Below are 19,504 nucleotides of genomic sequence, written 5' to 3'. Positions count from 1 at the left end.
TAAAAATTCTTTGAGGAGGCGGTTCCAAGATGGCCAAATAGGAACAGCTCCAGTCTACAGCTCCCAGCGTGAGCAATGCAGAAGACGGATGATTTCTGCATTTCCAACTGAGGTACCGGGTTCATCTCACTGGGGATTGTCGGACAGTGGGTGCACTGCACCTAGCGTGAGCCGAAGCAGGGCAAGGCATTGCCTCACCCAGGAAGCGCAAGGGGTCAGGGATTTCCCTTTCCTAGCCAAGGAAAGGGGTGACAGATGGCACCTGGAAAATCGGGTCACTCCCACCCTAATACTGAACTTTTCCAATGGTCTTAGCAAACAGCACACCAGGAGATGATATCCTGTGCCTGGCTCAGACGCCCCTATGACCACGGAGCCTCGCTGATTGCTAGCAGAGCAGTCTGAGATCAAATTGCAAGGTGGCAGTGAGGCTGGGGGAGGGGCGCGTGCCATTGCTGAGGCTTGAGTAGATAAACAAAGCAGCTGGAAAGCTCGAACTGGGTGGAGCCCACCGCAGCTCAAGGAGGCCTGCCTGACTTTATAGACTCCACCTCTGGGGGCAGGGCATGGCCAAAGAAAAGGCAGCAGAAACCTCTGCAGACTTAAATGTCCCTGTCTGACAGGTTGGAAGACAGTAGTGGTTCTCCCAGCAAGCAGCTTGAGATCTAAGAACGGACAGACTGCCTCCTCAAGTGGGTCCCTGACCCCCAAGTAGCCTAACTTGGAGGCACCCCCCAGTAGGGGCAGACTTACACCTCACATGGTCAGGTACCACCCTGAGACAAAACTTTCAGAGGAACGATTAGGCAGCAACATTTGCTGTTCACCAATATCTGCTGTTCTGCAGCCTCCGCTGCTGATACCCAGGCATACAGGGTCTGTAGTAGGCCTCTGGCAAACTCCAACACACCTGCAGATGAGGGTCCTGACTGTTAGAAGGAAAACTAACAAACAGAAAGGACATCCACACCAAAACCCCATCTGTACGTCACCATCATCAAAGACCAAAGGTAGATAAAACCACAAAGATGGGGAAAAAACAGAGCAGAAAAACTGAAAATTCTAAAAATCAGAGCGCCTCTCCTCTACCAAAGGAACGCAGCTCCTCACCAGCAACGGAACAAAGCAGGGATGGAAAATGACTTTGAGGAGTTGAGAGAAGAAGGCTTCAAACAATCAAACTTCTCCGAGCTAAAGGAGGAAGTTCGAACCCATGGCAAAGAAGTTAAAAACCTTGAAAAAAGATTAGACGAATGGCTAACTAGAATAACCAATGCAGAGAAGTCCTTAAAGGACCTGATGGAGCTGAAAACCATAGCACGAGAACTACGTGACGAATGCACAAGCTTTAGTAGCCGATTCGATCAACTGGAAGAAAGGGTATCAGTGACAGAAGATCAAATGAGTGAAATGAAGTGAGAAGGGAAGTTTAGAGAAAAAAAGAATAAAAAGAAATGAACAAAGCCTCCAAGAAATATGGGACTATGTGAAAAGACCAAATCTACATCTGATTGGTGTACCTGAAAGTGACGGGGAGAATGGAACCAAGTTGGAAAACACTCTGCAGGATATTATCCAGGAGAACTTCCCCAATCTAGTAAGGCAGGCCAACATTCAAATTCAGGAAATACAGAGAATGCCACAAAGATACTCCTCGAGAAGAGCAACTCCAAGACACATAATTGTCAGATTCACCAAAGTTGAAATGAAGGAAAAAATGTTAAGGGCAGCCAGAGAGAAAAGGTCGGGTTACCCACAGAGGGAAGCCCATCAGACTAACAGCTGATCTCTCGGCAGAAACTCTACAAGCCAGAAGAGAGTGGGGGCCAAAATTCAACATTCTTAAGGAAAAGAATTTTCAACCTAGAATTGCATACCCAGCCAAACTAAGCTTCATAACTGAAGGAGAAAAAAAATACTTTACAGACAAGCAAATGCTGAGAGATTTTGTCACCACCAGGACTGCCCTAAAAGAGCTCCTGAAGGAAGCACTAAACATGGAAAGGAACAACTGGTACCAGCCACTGCAAAAACATGCCAAATTGTAAAGACCATCGAGGCTAGGAAGAAACTGCATCAACTAACGAGCAAAATAACCAGCTAACATCATAATGACAGGATCAAATTCACACATAACAATATTAACCTTAAATGTAAATGGGCTAAATGCTCCAATTAAAAGACACAGACTGGCAAATTGGATAAAGAGTCAAGACCCATCAGTGTGCTGTATTCAGGAAACCCATCTCATGTGCAGAGACACACACAGGCTCAAAATAAAGGGATGGAGGAAGATCTACCAAGCAAATGGAAAAAAAAAAAAAAGGCAGGGGTTGCAACTGTAGTCTCTGATAAAACAGACTTTAAACCAACAAAGATCAAAAGACACAAAGAAGGGCGTTACATAATGGTAAAGGGATCAATTCAACAAGAAGAGCTAACTATCCTGAATATATATGCACCCAATACAGGAGCACCCAGATTCATAAAGCAAGTCCTGAGAAACCTACAAAGAGACTTAGACCCCCACACAATAATAATGGGAGACTTTAAAACCCCACTGTCATGATTAGACAGATCAATGAGACAGAAAGTTAACAAGGATATCCAGGAATTGAACTCAGCTCTGCACCAAGCGGACCTAATAGACATCTACAGAACTCTCCACCCCACATCAACAGAATATACATTCTTTTCAGCACCACACCACACCTATTCCAAAATTGACCACATAGTTGGAAGTAAAGCACTCCTCAGCAAATGTAAAACAGAAATTATAACAGCCTCTTAGACCACAGTGCAATCAAACTAGAACTCAGGATCAAGAAACTCACTCTAAACTGCTCAACTACATGGAAACTGAACAACCTGCTCCTGAATGACTACTGGGTACATAATGAAATGAAGGCAGAAATAAAGATGTTCTTTCAAACCAACGAGAACAAAGACACAACATACCAGAATCTCCGGGACACATTTAAAGCAGTGTGTAGAGGGAAATTTATAGCACTAAATGCCCACAAGAGAAAGCAGGAAAGATCTAAAATTGACACCCTAACATCACAATTAAAAGAACTAGAGAAGCAAGGGCAAACACATTCAAAAGCTAGCAGAAGGCAAGAAATAACAAAGATCAGAGCAGAACTGAAGGAGATAGCGACACAAAACATCCTTCAAAAAAATCAATGAATCCAGGAGCTGGTTTTTTGAAAAGATCAACAAAATTGATAGACCGCTAGCAAGAATAATAAAGAAGAGACAAGAATCAAATAGACACAATAAAAAATGATAAAGGGGATATCACCACCAATCCCACAGAAATACAAACTACCGTCACAGAATACTATAAACACCTCTATGCAAATAAACTAGAAAATCTAGAAGAAATGGATAAATTCCTGTACACATACACCCTCTCAAGACTGAACCAGGAAGAAGTTGAATCTCTGAATAGACCAATAACAGGTTCTGAAATTGAGGCAATAATTAATAGCTTAGAAACCAAAAAAAGTCCAGGACCAGATGGATTCACAGCCAAATTCTACCAGAGGTACAAGGAGGAGCTGGTACCATTCCTTCTGAAACTTTTCCAATCAACAGAAAATGAGAGAATCCTCCCTAACTCATTTTATGAGGCCAGCATCATCCTGATACCAAAGCCTGGCAGAGACACAACAAGAAAAGAGAATTGTAGACCAATATCCCTGATGAACACCAATGCAAAAATCCTCAATAAAATACTGGCAAACTGAATCCGGCAACACATCCAAAAGCTTATCCACCATGATCAAGTGGGCTTCATCCCTGGGATGCAAGGCTGGTTCAACATATGCAAATCAATAAATGTAATCCAGCATATAAACAGAACCAATGACAAAAACCACATGATTATCTCAATAGATGCAGAAAAGGCCTTTGACAAAATTCAACAGCCCTTCATGCTGAAAACTCTCAATAAATTAGGTATTGATGGGATGTATCTCAAAATAATAAGAGCTATTTATGACAAACCCACAGCCAATATCATACTGAATGGGCAAAAACTAGAAGCATTCCCTTTGAAAACTGGCACAAGACAGGGATGCCCTCTCTCACCACTCCTATTCGACATAGTGTTGGAAGTTCTGGCCAGAGCAATCAGGCAGGAGAAGGAAACAAAGGGTATTCAATTAGGAAAAGAGGAAGTCAAACTGTCCCTGTTTGCGGATGACATGATTGTATATCTAGAATACCCCATCATCTCAGCCCAAAATCTCCTTACGCTGATAGGCAACTTCAGCAAAGTCTCAGGATACAAAATCAATGTGCAAAAATCACAGGCATTCTTATACACCAATAACAGACAAACAGAGAGCCAAATCATGAGTGAACTCCCATTCACAATTGCTTCAAAGAGAATAAAATACCTAGGAATCCAACTTACAAGGGATGTGAAGGACCTCTTCAAGGAGAACTACAAACCACACTGCTCAATGAAATAAAAGAGGATACAAACAAATGGAAGAATGTTCCGTGCTCATGGGTAGGAAGAATCCATATCATGAAAATGGCCATACTGCCCAAGGTAATTTATAGATTTAATGCCATCCCCATGAAGCTACCAATGACTTTCTTCACAGAATTGAAAAAACTACTTTAAAGTTCATATGGAACCAAAAAAAAGCCCGCATTGCCAAGTCAATCCTAAGCCAAAAGAACAAAGCTGGAGGCATCACGCTACCTGACTTCAAACTATACTACAAGGCTACAGTAACCAAAACAGCATGGTACTGGTACCTAAACAGAGATATAGACCAATGGAGCAGAACAGAGCCCTCAGAAATAATGCCACACATCTACAACTATTTCATCTCTGACAAACCTGAGAAAAGCAAGCAATGGGGAAAGGATTCCCTATTCAATAAATGGTGCTGGGAAAACTGGCTAGCCATATGTAGAAAGCTGAAACTGGATGCCTTCCTTACGCCTTATACAAAAATTAATTCAAGATGGATTAAAGACTTAAATGTTAGACCTAAAATCATAAAAACCCCAGAAGAAAACTTAGGCAATACCATTCAGGACATAGGCATGGGCAAGGACTTCATGACTAAAACACCAAAAGCAATGGCAACAAAAGCCAAAATTGACAAATGGAATCTAATTAAACTAAAGAGCTTCTGCACAGCAAAAGAAACTACCATCAGAGTGAACAGGTAACCTACAGAATGGGAGAAAATTTTTGCAATCTACTCATCTGACAAAGGGCTAATATCCAGAATCTACAAAGAACTCAAAGAAATTTACAAGAAAAAAACAAACAACCCCATCAACAAGTAGGCGAAGGAGATGAACAGACACTTCTCAAAAGAAGACATTTATGCAGCCAACAGACACATGAAAAAATGCTCATCATCACTGGCCATCAGAGAAATGCAAATCAAAGCCACAATGAGATACTATCTCACACCAGTTAGAATGGCTATCATTAAAAAGTCAGGAAACAACAGGTGCTGGAGAGGATGTGAAGTAACAGGAACACTTTTACACTGTTGGTGGGACTGTAAACTAGCTCAACCATTGTGGAAGTCAGTGTGGCAATTCCTCAGGGATCTAGAACTAGAAATACCATTTGACCCAGCCATCCCATTATTGGCTATATACCCAAAGGATTATAAATAATGCTGCTATAAAGACACATGCACACGTATGTTTACTGCGGGACTATTCACAATAGCAAAGAGTTGGAACCAAGCCAAATGTCCAACAACGATAGACTGGATTAAGAAAATGTGGCACATATACACTATGGAATACTATGCAGCCATAAAAAATGATGAGTTCATATCCTTTGTAGGGACATGGATGAAGCTGGAAACCATCATTCTCAGTAAACTATCGCAAGGACAAAAAACCAAACACCACACGTTCTCACTCATAGGTGGGAATTGAACAATGAGAACACCTGGACACAGGAAGGGGAACATCGCACACTGGGGCCTGTTGTGGAGGTGGGGTGGCGGGAGGGATAGCATTAGGAGATATACCTAATGTAAATGATGAGTTAATGGGTGCAGCACACCAACATGGCACATGTATACATATGTAACAAACCTGCTTGTTGTGCACATGTACCGTAAAACTTAAATAAAAAAAAAGAAAATGTAGTAAATATATACCATGGAATACTATACAGTACAAAAAAGAATGAAATCATGTCCATTGCAGCAAGACAGATGCAGCTGGAGGTCACTGTCATATAGTGACCATTTAAGTGAATTTAAGAGCATTTACGTGAATTAACACAGGAACAGAAAACCAAATACTGCACGTTCTCACTGCTAAGTGGGAGCTAAACACTGGGTACTCATGGACAAAAAGATGGCAACATCAGATACTGGGGACTACTTGGAGGGGGAGGAAGGGAGGGAGGGAAGCAAGAGTTGAAAAACTAACAATTGGGTATTATGCTCACCACCTGGGTGATGATCATACCCAAAACCTCCGCATCACACAGTATACCCACGTAACAAACTTGCACATGTACCCCCGAATCTAAAATGAAAGTTGAAGTTATATCAAAAAAACTTTCATCAATAAAAACAAATACAAAAGTAAAAAAAAAAATCTTTGAACTGAAGAACAATAATGACACATCCTACCGAAATCTCTGGGATACAACAAAGACGGTCTAAGAGGAAAGTTCATAGCCCTAAATGCCTACATCAAAAAGACTGAAAGAGCACAAACTGACACTCTAAGGTCACACCTCAAGGAACTACAGAAATAAGAACAAACCAAACCCAAACCCAGCAGAAGAAAGAAAATAACCAAGATCAGAGCAGAACTAAATGAAATTGAAACAAATAAAAAATACAATAGATAAATGAAACGAAAAGCTGGTTCTTTGAAAAGATAAATAAAATTGATAGACCACTGGCAAGATTAACCAAGAAAAGAAGAGAGAAAATCCAAATAACCTCACTAAGAAACAAAACAGGAGATATTACAACTGACACCATGGAAATACAAAAGATTATTCAGGGCTATTATGAATACCTTTGTGCACATAAACTAGAAAATGTAGAAGAGATAGAAAAATTCTTGAAAAATACAACCCTCGTAGCTTAAGTCAGGAAGAATTAGATACCCTGAACAGACCAATAACAAGCAGATTGAAATGGTAATTTAAAAATTACCAACAAAAAAAGACCAGGACCAGACAAATTAATATAAGAATTCTATCAGACATTCAAAGAAGTATTGGTACCAGTCCTTTTCATTCTATTCCACAAGATAGAGAAGGAACCTTCCCTAATTCATTCTGTGAAGCCAGTATCACCCTAATACCAAAACCAGAAAAGGACTTAACCAAAAAAGAAAACTACAGACTGATATCCTTGGTGAACATAGACGCTAAAATACTTGCTAACTGAATCCAACAACATATCAAAAAGATAATCCACAATGATCAAGTTGGTTTCATACCACAGACGCAGGGATGGTTTAACATATGTAAGACAATAAATGTGATACACCACATAAACATAATTAAAAACAAAAATCACATGATCATTTCAATAGATGCAGAAAAAGCATTTGACAAAATCCAGCATCACTTTATGATTAAAACTCTCAGCAAAATAGGCATACAAGGAACATACCTTAATGAAATAAAAACCATCTATGACAAACCCACGGCCAACATAATACTGAATGGGGAAAGGTCGAAAGCATTCCCTCTGAGAACTGGAACAAGACAAGGATGGCCACCCTCACCACTCCTCTTCAACATAGTACTGGAAGTCCTAGTCAGAGCAATCGGACAAGAGAAAGAAATAAAGGGCATCCAAATCGGTAAAGGGGAAGTCAAACTGTCACTGTTTGCTGACAATATGATTGTTTACCTTGAAAACCCGAAGGACTCCTCCAGAAAGCTCCTAGAACTGATAAAAGAATTCAGCAAAGTTTCCAGATACAAGATTAATGTACGCAAATCAGTAGCTCTTCTATACACCAACACCGACCAAGTGAAGAATCAAATCAAGAACTCAACCCCTTTTACAATAGCTACAAAAATAAATAAATAAATAAATAAATAATAAATATAATACTTAGGAATATACCTAATCAAGGAGTCAAAAGACCTCCTTGAGGAAAACTACAAAACACTGCTGAAAGAGATCATAGATGACATGAATAAATGGAAACACATCCCATGCTTATGGATGGGTAGAATCAATATTGTGAAAATGACCATACTGCCAAAAGCAATCTACAAATTCAATGCAATTCCCATCAAAATACCACCATCATTCTTCACAGAGCTAGAAAAAACAATCCTAAAATTCATATGGAAACAAAAAAGAGCATGCATAGCCAAAGCAAGACTAAGCAAAAAGAACAAATCTGGAGGCATCACACTACCTGATTTCAAACTGTACTATAAGGCCATAGTCACCAAAACAGCATGGTACTGGTACAAAAATAGGCACATAGACCAATGGAACAGAACAGAGAACCCAGAAATAAACCCAAATACTTACAGCCAACTGATCTTTGACAAAGCAAATAAAAACATCCAGTGGGGGAAAGGACACCCTTTTCAACAAATGGTGCTGAGATAATTGGCTAGCCACATGTAGAATGAAACTGGATCCTTATTTCTCACCTTACACAAAAACCAACTCAAGATGAATTAAGGACCTAAACCTAAGACCCAAAACTATAAAAATTCTAGAAGATAACACTGGAAAAACCCTTCTAGACATTGGCTTAGGCAAGGATTTCATGACCAAGAACCCAAAAGCAAATGCGATAAAAACAAAGATAAATAGCTGAGACCTAATTAAACTAAAGAGCTTTTGCACAGCAAAAAGAACAGTCAGCAGAGTAAACAGACAACCCACAGAGTGGAGAAAATCTTTACAACCTATACATCTGACAAAGGACTAATATCCAGAATCTATAATGAACTCAAACAAATCAGTAAGAAAAAAACAAACAATCCAATCAAAAAGTGGGCTAAGGACATGAATAGAAAATTCTCAAAAGAGGATACACAAATGGCCAACAAACATATGAAAAAATGCTCAACATCACTAATGATCAGGGAAATGCAAATCAAAACCACAATGCAGTATCACCTCACTCCTGCAAGAATGGCCATAATTGAAAAATAAAAAAACAGTAGATGGTGGTGCAGATGCGGTAAACAGAGAACACTTCTACACTCCTGTTGGGAATGTAAACTAGTACAGCCAGCTATGGAAAACAGTGTGGAGATTCCTTAAAGAACTAAAAGTAGAACTACCATTTGATCCACCAGTCACACTACTGAGTATCTACCCAGAGCAAAAGAGTCATTATTTGAAAAATATACTTGTACATGCATGTTTATAGCAGCACAATTCACAATTGCAAAATCGTGGAACCAACCCAAATGCCCATCAATCAACGAGTGGATAAAGAAACTGTGAGATATATATATAGATATATCTATATATCTATATATATATATCTCAATATATATATGATGGAATACTATGCAGACATAAAAAGGAATGAATTAACAGCATTTGCAGTGACCTGGATGAGATTGGAGACTGTTATTCTAAGTAAAGTAACTCAGGAATGGAAAACCAAACGTCGTATGTTCTCACTGGTATGTGGGAGCTAAGCTATGAGGACACAAAGGCATAAGAATGATGCAATGGACTTTGGGGACTTGGGGGGAAGTAGAGGAGAGAGGGATAGAAGACTATAAATATGGTGCAGTGAATACTGCTCGGGTGATGGGGCACCAAAATCTCACAAATCACCACTTAAGAGCTTACTCATGTAACCCAATACCACCTGTACCCCAATAACTTAAGGAAAAAATATTAAAAAGAAGAAAGAGAATGGGGATTTATCACTGGCCCTGATCCTGCTATTCCCTGGGTATCATGAAATTCCAACCTCAGATCCTCCCTCTGCAGAGCTGGGCATCTTTGAGGAGTCAGGCAGTAAGAGATAGCAAGTGAGCATTCACTTCTGCCGTTTTGGACATTACTCATTATTATTATTATTATTATTTTTCCCTGTGGCTGAGGCCAACACAAGTGGTAAGCAACCAGTGTCTTTTTCTCCCATGTGGTAGTGCCCAAAGCTAGCTGAGAGTTAACTTCACCACTGCTTTCTTGCTTGCCTGTCATGGAAACAAGTGACTGTATTACCTGTGCACACTGGCTAGTGGCTTGGTGGGCAACAGTGACTTAAGATGGTATCCAGCTTTGAATGGAGCCACACAGGGTGACCTGAGGAGTCTCTGCTTTTAGAGAGTAGAGCCTATGCCCCCAACTATTAGAGGCTCAGCTTATGATACTTTCCCAGAGCATCTGGCAGAGCTCTGTGCAACTGAGCACATTTAGGCCTGTGAGAAGTGAGGCAGAAGGTATAATGAGATAAAAAGGTATTAGGACAGGCTGTGAATTAAGAAGTTACAAGTGTGAGCATATATTGGCACTATATAATCAAGCTTTGGAAAGTCTGTGCCCCTATAAATGTATATAGAAATGACAGAAACCTGAAATGTCCCTGCTGGGCAAATATGAAGGAGGACACAGGAGTTGGGGTGAATAAAATGACCAATATGAACTACCATCTTGGATAACCCAGCTCGGAGGGTGGAAGGTGTAAGGTCTCTGTGTGAAGATAAGCTGACGGGGCCACTGTAGATAGGTGTCTCCTGACCATCCCAGAAATACTAGCACAGACTTGGCCCTTCTCTTTCATATCTCCTCTGGGTCAAGCAACCATGAGGTCCAGGTGGCTAGGATGTGTCCAAGGATCAGTGCTGCTTTCTGCATCAAGGACACTCCAAATGGATGAAGTTGTCAGAAATAGGAACTCTCTCCAGGACTGATGGGCAGGGATAGGAAGGGTAAGGTTATATTGAATTTCATATTTGCTCTCTGCACTCCCACCAATGGGCCTCTGCTTTCAGAGCTGGGTTACCAAGTTGAGAGGCCTAATACACAAGTGTAGAGAACAAGTTAGAAATCTCAGATAAGTCCAGGACTACCTGTTACAGAGGCTGGAGCAGCTGTCTACAGCAGTAATACATTGACTATGGTTCACAGACAGTGTCCTTGCTGTGCCTATAGTCTATTTTGGAAATATAAAAAGTCTTTTGCTTTAGTTACGAGTAACTGGGAATATCACTTCCTTTTGGTCACCTGAAGTGGGGGAAAAGTCAAACCCCCAAGGTCAAAGTCTACGTCTTTATAACAGAAAACTGTCAAGTGGTAAGTGGACTGGGATGCCCTCTGCATGGGGGTTTTTCAGGGGATCCAATGAATGCAGGTCATCGAAGTTCACAGCATAGTTCTTGGCACATAATAAGCACGCGGCAAATGTGCATTATTATCTAATTTCCTCTAACATTTAAAAAACAACTAGCCATAGAGCAGTGTCCAGAGGCTATACTTCATTGCCTGTTCCATTCTTATTGCTCTCTGGCTAAATTTCCATCCAGGTCATAGAGATTTTGCCTAAGAGAATATAAGTTGAGTTCAGTTAAGTTGCGTGATCTAGGCTCTCAAAGTCACGTTTTCTTTATTATAACATCAGAAGACATGACTCAGTGCTGTGGCCTTCCCTGGCTATAATTCTGTAGTTTCATCTCCAGAAGCAACCTGGCCTCTCTGGCATCACTGCCCCTGCCTAAATTCTTGGGGTATATCTGTCCACTGCTCTGCAATTCTCTTTCAGCTCAGTCATTCCCATCTTCAAAACAGATTTACCAGGGATTAGCCTTCTTACTTATTTACCGTATTTCTATTATAATTGTGCTCATAACCCTGGTCCTTGGATTGACAGACACAAAACATTAAGGATGACGAAAATAAAGGTGTGAGCCCAAAGCAAAGCAGAATTTTATGAAGCCCAGCCGATTTCATTTCTTGTGATCTTCACCTCAACTCACCCTGTTTATTAAAAAGTACTGATCAGGTTTTTTAGGTCAACAGTCTGAATTAGTCTAGGAGTGAAGTCTCTGGAGTTTGAAAGCGCACCTTCCCAAAGAATCTGCCTCCAAATGCTACAAGACCAAGTGCTCTCATGGGTCGGCCTCGGGGAAGGCCTTGAAAAAAAGGATACTAATTCTTGGATTCTAATGATGACAAAAGGAATACACACTAACGTTCCACTCCAGCTGCTCCTTTCTGAGGATGCCCTATTATTCAAGGAGTGGCTAGAATATGCTGGTGCTCCATCACTCCATAAGGCAGGCATTATCCACACCCCTGCTCTCAAACCAATAACGGATGGAGAGATGGCAGCAAGGCTGTGGTCCACCTAGGATTCTGTGAGCACTTCCTACATGCCAGGCCCTGTGTAAACACTATGTAGTCAACTTGTCTTCCCAACAATCCTATGAGGTACATACTAGCATTTCTCCCATTTTACAGATGTGGAAACTGAGGCCCAGAGAGGTTATATAATTTGCCACAGTCATATCACTAATAATTGCCAGAGTTGAGAAATACACTCATGTCTATATTATTGGGAAATCCAATTAAAGTGCATTGTTCAATTAGCTTAGATGAGAGCTTTTAAAAAATCTGTTTTCTAATTAAAAAAATAAAAATACAGAAACTTATTGTAGGGAAAGAGGCTCAGCTGTGCTATCTAATGGTCACTCAGCTGAAAGATGCTCAATGGCCCCAGACCCTTGACCCTCTGAGACCCTGTCCTGGTCAAGGTGAGGAGGTGAGCAAACCGACTCTCAACACGGCCTCTAGGCCAAGTTTGTTGGCCTTGGCCAGGACCCTCCTTCGGTGGGTCCTGCAAATCCCCCAGTCAGGGTTCTGCCTCCTTACAGACTTCCTGGGAGAAAAAGACTTGCCTTCCAGGGGGATAATGTTGTGTTTGAAATCCCAACTCTGTTCCTTGCAGATGCATGTTCAGATTATTTCACTGCTCCCGCTCCAGTTTCCTCATCTGTTAAACAGGGCTAATAGCTACTTCACGGAACTATGAAGATTAAATTAAATGTGTGATGAGACAGCACGTGTGAAAGCCTTATAAACATTAGCGACTAAACACACTACTAAAATTATTTTCACTGGGGTGTGAATGCCCATTAGGATTTACCCTCCAAGGATATCTGCAAACAAATGATGCTCAAATTAGTGGGATGTGCATGTGGCACCAGAAGTTAAGGAATCCTGAGACTTCCTCCAGCTGGCTGGAAGGACTGGAGCCACACCTGCCACCCTTCTGCAAGGCATGTCCTGCCATAGTGTCCCAGCTGGCTTTCCCTGAACTCTCACTTAAGTATTTTGCCTTAAGCAGCCCTTGGGCAGCAATGAAAGGGTGTTTCCTGGGACAGAAGGGATGCTGAACAGGCATAGGAGATGGGCCAGTGTGCAGTTGGGTGTACCTCTGAGACCCCCAGGCCTCTATTCAGCTCTCCTCAGTGGGGAATAGAGAACAGGAGAAGATGCCACCTTCGTAGGGGCAGTGTCAGGGTCCAAACTGCTGAAAACCAGTGAAGGTCAAACACAGGTCAAAAGAAGCAGCCCATCAGAACCCTCAGCACTGCCCACATTAGGGCCCACCAACCTGAAGACACTTGTTAGACATGCAAATCCTTTACAAAACAAGACACGGGACAATAAATAAATCACATAGATACCAATTATCCTTTCACTGTTCAGCCAAAGGCCTCCTCTGTGCACACTCTATGCTGGGCACACCTTTGGGTGCAGGATGATAAAAATACATTTCTATTGCACATTCGAATTTTTGAGGTGCTAACACATGTATGATCCAACTAAATTCTTGACACAAACCTGTGCAGAACATAGTCTAATGCCCATTTAGAGGTCAGGAAACTGAGGCTCAGGGAAGGAGGGTGCCCTGGGTCATAGTTATTAAATGACAGAGCTTGTGCCGAAGCCGACTGGTTCACTCATTCATTCATAAAATGGTTTAAATTTTTCAGAATTAATTTTGATCCAGTTTGGAATAGATGTGCCACGTTTTGAAAAGACTGGCATTTAGAAAGTTCTGTGTGAATACTGAATACTATACTTCCCCCCAGGATGGGGTTTATAATAGAGACAAATTCTCCAGAACCAATTTTCAAGGAGAAAAGAAGAAATGCACTGCAAGCAAGAAAATTGGGTGTCTGGGAAGGTTTCCAGCCAGGAGATTTCCAGCAGGACTTGAAAAGACTTGGTCCATCCTGCATTAGAACAGATAGTGGGAGTAGGGAGGAGGTGGCCTTTACTCATTCCTCCCTGTGCTAGTTACCTCAGAGGACACGGGAGGGGAAGACAAGGAGCCTTCCCAGAAGAGAATAACAATGTGGATTCTTTATTTTAAAAGAGACAACAATATAGTGTATTTTTTTGTTGTTGTTCTCTTTTTCATCCCCAAACTCAGAAACCATGGTCATCCTGGCAAACAGCTTAGAGTCAGACTACATCTGACGCATGTGTATCCTAGGGCCTCCTGATTCCCAGGGGATAGTCTGGTCTTCTGGAACAAGTTCTCTTTAGCCTTCTCCATTGATAGCATAGAGGTGGTGATTCTCAAATTTTAGAGGGGAAAGGGTGAGAGTGAGAGTTTTGGGAGGAGCATGTAGTATGACTGTCCTCTCAAGATGTGACAGAAAACACCTTTGGCTGCCTGAACATGAAACAGCATGGTTTGTTCGTTCATCTGACAAAAGTCTACTGAGTGCCAGAGACTGCTCCAAGCTCTGGGCTCACAACAGTGAATGAAACAAAGCTCCTGCTCTCAGGGAGCTTACATACTGGCTGGGGAAAGCGACGATACACAAACAAGATAAAGGTAATGAAAGACGGGGCTGCTTTTTTTTTTTTTTTTTGAGACAGAGTCTTGCTCTGTCGCCCAGACTGGAGTGCAATGGCGCAATCTCGGCTCACTGCAAGCTCCGCCTCCCAGGTCCACGTCATTCTCCTGCCTCAGCCTCCAGAGTAGCTGGGACTACAGGCGCCTGCCACCGCGCCTGGATAATTTTTTGTATTTTTTTTTTTAGTAGAGACGGGGTTTCACCATGGTCTCGATCTCCTGACCTTGTGATCCACCCATCTCGGCCTCCCGAAGTGCTGGGATTACAGGCGTGAGCCACCGCACCCGGCCGGGATTCCTTTTTTAAGACAGAAGGCAGAGATGGCCTCTTTGAGAATGTTGTCACATTGTCATTTTAAGCAACACCCAAATGAAGCGAGGGAGAGAATGCATGGATATCTGGAGGCAGAGTGTTCCAGGCAGAGGGGACAAGCAAGGGCAAAGGCCCTGGGGTGGGAAAGTGCTTTGTGCATCTGAGCTCCACTTGGGAAGGTAGGTAGGGGTGAGGTCAAAGAGGTAGCAGCCTGGCAGCGGGACAGATCGTATGGGCCCTGGAAGCCATGCTGAGAGGACCCTGGGTACTTATCGTGCAGCATCTATGTGCCAGGGATGTCCTAGGGCCTGGGGGCGGACAAAAACACATCATGATCCCTGCCTTCACAGGGGCAGCTTATGATCTATCAAAGGTTGACAAAGAAGGAGGTGAGTCCAGGACACCATGGTAAGTGCTGAAAGGCATTTGGAGGGGCTGAGGGCTCAAGAAAGGTCTTCCAGAGGAGATGACACCAAAGCTGGAAGGAACAGTTGTGAAATAAGCCAGAAGTCAGCTGTGTTCTGGAGCCACTTTTGCCCATTTCCCATCTCTGTCAAATCCTTGGATCTTTCTGAACTTCAACTTCCTTGTGTAAGAAATGGAAATAACAATACCTGTTCTCTAAACAGAAAACAAGGTCAAAGGTGTGAAGGTCTTTTCAAGACTGTAATGTTCCAGAGAGATGTAAAATACTCCTACTATCTCACCACAGTGCTCTCTTCCTACAGACCTGTGACTGTGTGAGTGCACACAGCTAAGTGCATAGGCTCCTAGCACCTCCCCTTGCACCCACCAAAGCTGGTCAGTTTGTAAAGCCAGGCTTCTTGGCCCAAGGCCTGGTTGCATTCTGCAGCTTTCATGTGTTCTGTGGCTCTTGGTGGGGCTGCTGGAGACAACATCCTTGTGGCATTTTCTCCGCTGGTTAACTGGAATTGCTCAGACATGTGTGCAGACTCCTGTTGGCTTCTGGGCTCTTCATTCTCTCTGACCAGAACCAGAGATGGGATCCTGCCCCTGCTTTCCAGGCCCCAGAGAAGAGGTGGCCACTAGGCTGCAGGTACTTGGTCACCCTGCATTGCTGTTTGTCTGTATTCAGGAGGGGGACACTGTTCCCACATAGGCCAAGTTTGGCTCTGTCCAGGGCAACATTTCTCCATAGTGATAGGCGCTCAGCCAGGGAAAGAGAAGCGTCTGCCCTCTCTATCAAGAAGGTACTTTGGGGGAATAAATTTCCATCAGCAGATTGGCAAGGTCATGGTTTAAAATCAAACAACCCCCAACAATGAAAGCCAGATTGCAGCATGATCCACCTGTCCTCTCTGGAGTTAAAAAGTTCTTTTTCTCTAGGACCCTTCAGAAAGAAGAGTCTATTTTCACCAACCCCAAGGTTTTAATGTATTTCATCTTCCAGTGTATTTTTTCCAATCAGAGTTGTCCTACAGTAATCTTACCCTCTTCAGCTGAAAAATCCCCTTTCAACTTATGGGAAAACACTGGCTAGGTTCAAGTGTTGGCTCTGCTCTGTCACCTTGAGCACCCCTTTGGCCTCAACAACTATCGGTAAAATAGGAGGATTAAGAACAGGTGAATCTTAAGGTTCCTTCCAGCTCCAGCCTTCTAGGATCCCATGACGCTCTGTCTCTAATGGCAGCACCCTGCCATCCGTCTTGGCTAGGGAGTCACCACATCCCTTGATGATGACCTTGACTTCTGCCTTTTAAAGTAATAAATGAAGTCTATAAATGCTAAATAAAATATGTGGTATTCTCCTACTTTGACAACTATATCCTCATATCTGGAAGACCAAATTCAAATTTAGAATTTTCAGACACCCCAGAACTCTGTGTTGCTCTATGGTCTCTTTCTGCTGTTTTCCCCCTTAGTTTAAGGAGACATATGATCTCCCTGAGTAGAATTCTTGTTGAATTCCAGTAGAATTCAAGAATCCTACTCAACAATCCCTGAGTAGGATACTTACCTATTTTGCATTTTGTATCTTGTGGGACATGTAGTTTGCTGTTGCTGTAAATACAACAGCAGACTAACGGACCTCCAAATAGCACACTTTTTCTCTCTCCTTTTTTTCTTTTATTATTATTTTTTTTTTGTAAGGGGATGAGTATCAGTTGTGAGGCACATTTTCCTTTCTTAATTTAGACAACCAGCTTTTAGTCTTAGCACCTCATATCACATTTCCTCGTCAGCAGAAGCTGCTATTTCTCCTATCCATTAATTCCCGTGTGAAAAGTGCAGCTTCTAGGGCCCCCATTTCATTACAGTTTTAATGGCACTTATTTTTCTATGGATATGTGCTTTGTTAGCATAGTTTTCCATCAAGAAGGCAGTTAGTTGTTTTATTCAAGGCAGGAATGGCAGACCTATGGGTTTTATAGGTACGTGGAAGGCACTGGAGGTCTCACTGGTCTGAAAGAACGCACTTTAAATATCTAAAGGGTTATGGTATATTCTAAACCTTTTTCCTAGATGAATTGCGACCTAGGGGCTGGACACAGCAGGGCTTCTGGGTGTCTGTGAAGAGCACAGAGGTTGAGTCAAGTGGGGTCTAAAAGACAGAGTCAGGAGCACAGCTGGAATGGAAAGCCAAGCAGATAGTCCCACAGAATTGCTCACCGTAAAAATCTGGGCAAGGGTGAGCAAACCCGACATGAGGCAATTGGGAGGGGCAGGGGTGCTGGGCCCAGAGTCAGGTTCAGACTGGAGGGAAGGAGGTAGAACTGAGGTGGTCCTTTGAAGCAAACCTCATGGCCTCTGTAAGAGAACCATAGCTCCACTCCTGGGGACTAAGGTAGAAAGAAAACGTGGAATGAAGGAGCAGGCATAACTAGGACCACTGGGAGAAAGTTACATGGAGGCAGATTCTGCCTTCACTGAGAACCTGCTCACAGACGGGAGCGTGGATGGAGTGGGTTGCCTCCTTAGATGACAGGCTCTTTGCAGAATACAGATAACCAGGAGTCAGGAACTTGTCGAGGAGCTTTCAGCATGAAGGGTGCAGTGAGACTCTATGATTGCTAAAATCTCTTTCAGCTCTAAGGGTCTGAAATTCCATGATATTTTTAAAAAGTCTATACCAAGATAACTATCTAATGTATAGTTTCAGTTAATCACATAGCAAATAAAAGAACCAATAATTTCACATACTAATAGGTTTTGTCTTCACAAGATAAAACATATAGCTTTATTGCTAGAAATAATCTTATGTGTCATTTAATCCAGCACTTGACAAACTATGGCCTACTGCTTGTTTTTATATTAATAAATGAAGTTTTATTCAAACACAGCCATGCTCATTCATTTATATATTCTCTTTGACTGTTTTCGGGCTATCACGGCAGAGCTGAGTGGCTGCAAAAGAGACCTTACAGCTCACTAAGCCTAAGATACTTATTTCTCTGGCCCTTCAGAGAAAATGTTTGCGACCCTTTGATGTAATCTAACCCCCCATTATACAGATAAGCAAACTGAGGCCTTCAAAGTAAAGGGCTTACTTCAAGGGAGCTACGTGGTGACTGAGTTGTGGCAAGAACCATGACACGTGACACCCAGGTCTTTGTTTCTCCACTTCTGCTCCCAGTGTCCCATCCCCGGCTCCTCTGCTGATGTGCACCTCTTCACACCATTCCATTTTGTCATTTTGCAGACACCAGGCCGGAGGGGCAGAGGTGAACTGACTGGCCCAGGGTCACTATGTCTGTCTGCCGGCCACAGGACAGGCCTCACACTTCCGAGTTCTGATCCTACAGAATCGGCTTCAAACTGCTACTCCAAGTAGGAGTAGGAGAGAGAGCGAGAGAGGAGTGGAAGGCAGAGAGAGCTTTTTTTTTTTTTTTTTTTTTTTTTGAGATGGAGTCTTGCCCTGTCACTCAGGCTGGAGTGCAGTGGCGCGATCTCGGCTCACTGCAAGCTCCGCCTCCCAGGTTCATGCCATTCTCCTGCCTCAGCCTCTCCGAGTAGCTGGGACTACAGGTGCCCGCCACCACGCCTGGCTAATTTTTTTGTATTTTTAGTAGAGACGGGGTTTCACTGTGGTCTCGATCTCCTGACCTCGCGATCCGCCCGCCTCGGCCTCCCAAAGTATTGGGATTACAAGCGTGAGCCACTGCGCCCGGCCCGGAGAGAGCTTCTAAGAGCTTTGAAGACAAGAACTCATTTGGCTCCCCAAGTCCCTCTCAGCATTAGCATTCACCTTCTGTTTTCCAACAAAAGGACACATTTACAACTGTCTCGAGTTCAACTTGAAAACCCTTTTCACGGGTTTCCGAGGAAATTACTCCAAGCAGCTCTGTTGGACTAAAATGATTTTAACACATCCAGTTGTCTTCAATT

General features: G+C 42.6%; 1 protein-coding gene across 3 annotated transcripts in view; it reads right to left on the bottom strand.

Annotated features, from left to right (window-relative positions):
- The window catches only part of FAM78B (family with sequence similarity 78 member B), a 106,773-nt gene that overhangs the window by 40,618 nt on the left and 46,651 nt on the right, over window positions 1-19,504 (bottom strand). The window lies entirely within an intron of this gene.

The sequence above is a fragment of the Hylobates moloch genome, unplaced genomic scaffold (assembly GCF_009828535.3).
Source record: "Hylobates moloch isolate HMO894 unplaced genomic scaffold, HMol_V3 SCAFFOLD_8, whole genome shotgun sequence".
Taxonomy (NCBI): Eukaryota; Metazoa; Chordata; class Mammalia; order Primates; family Hylobatidae; genus Hylobates; species Hylobates moloch.
Note: the sequence above shows the minus strand (reverse complement) of the source record. Positions and strands in the feature narration are given on the sequence as shown.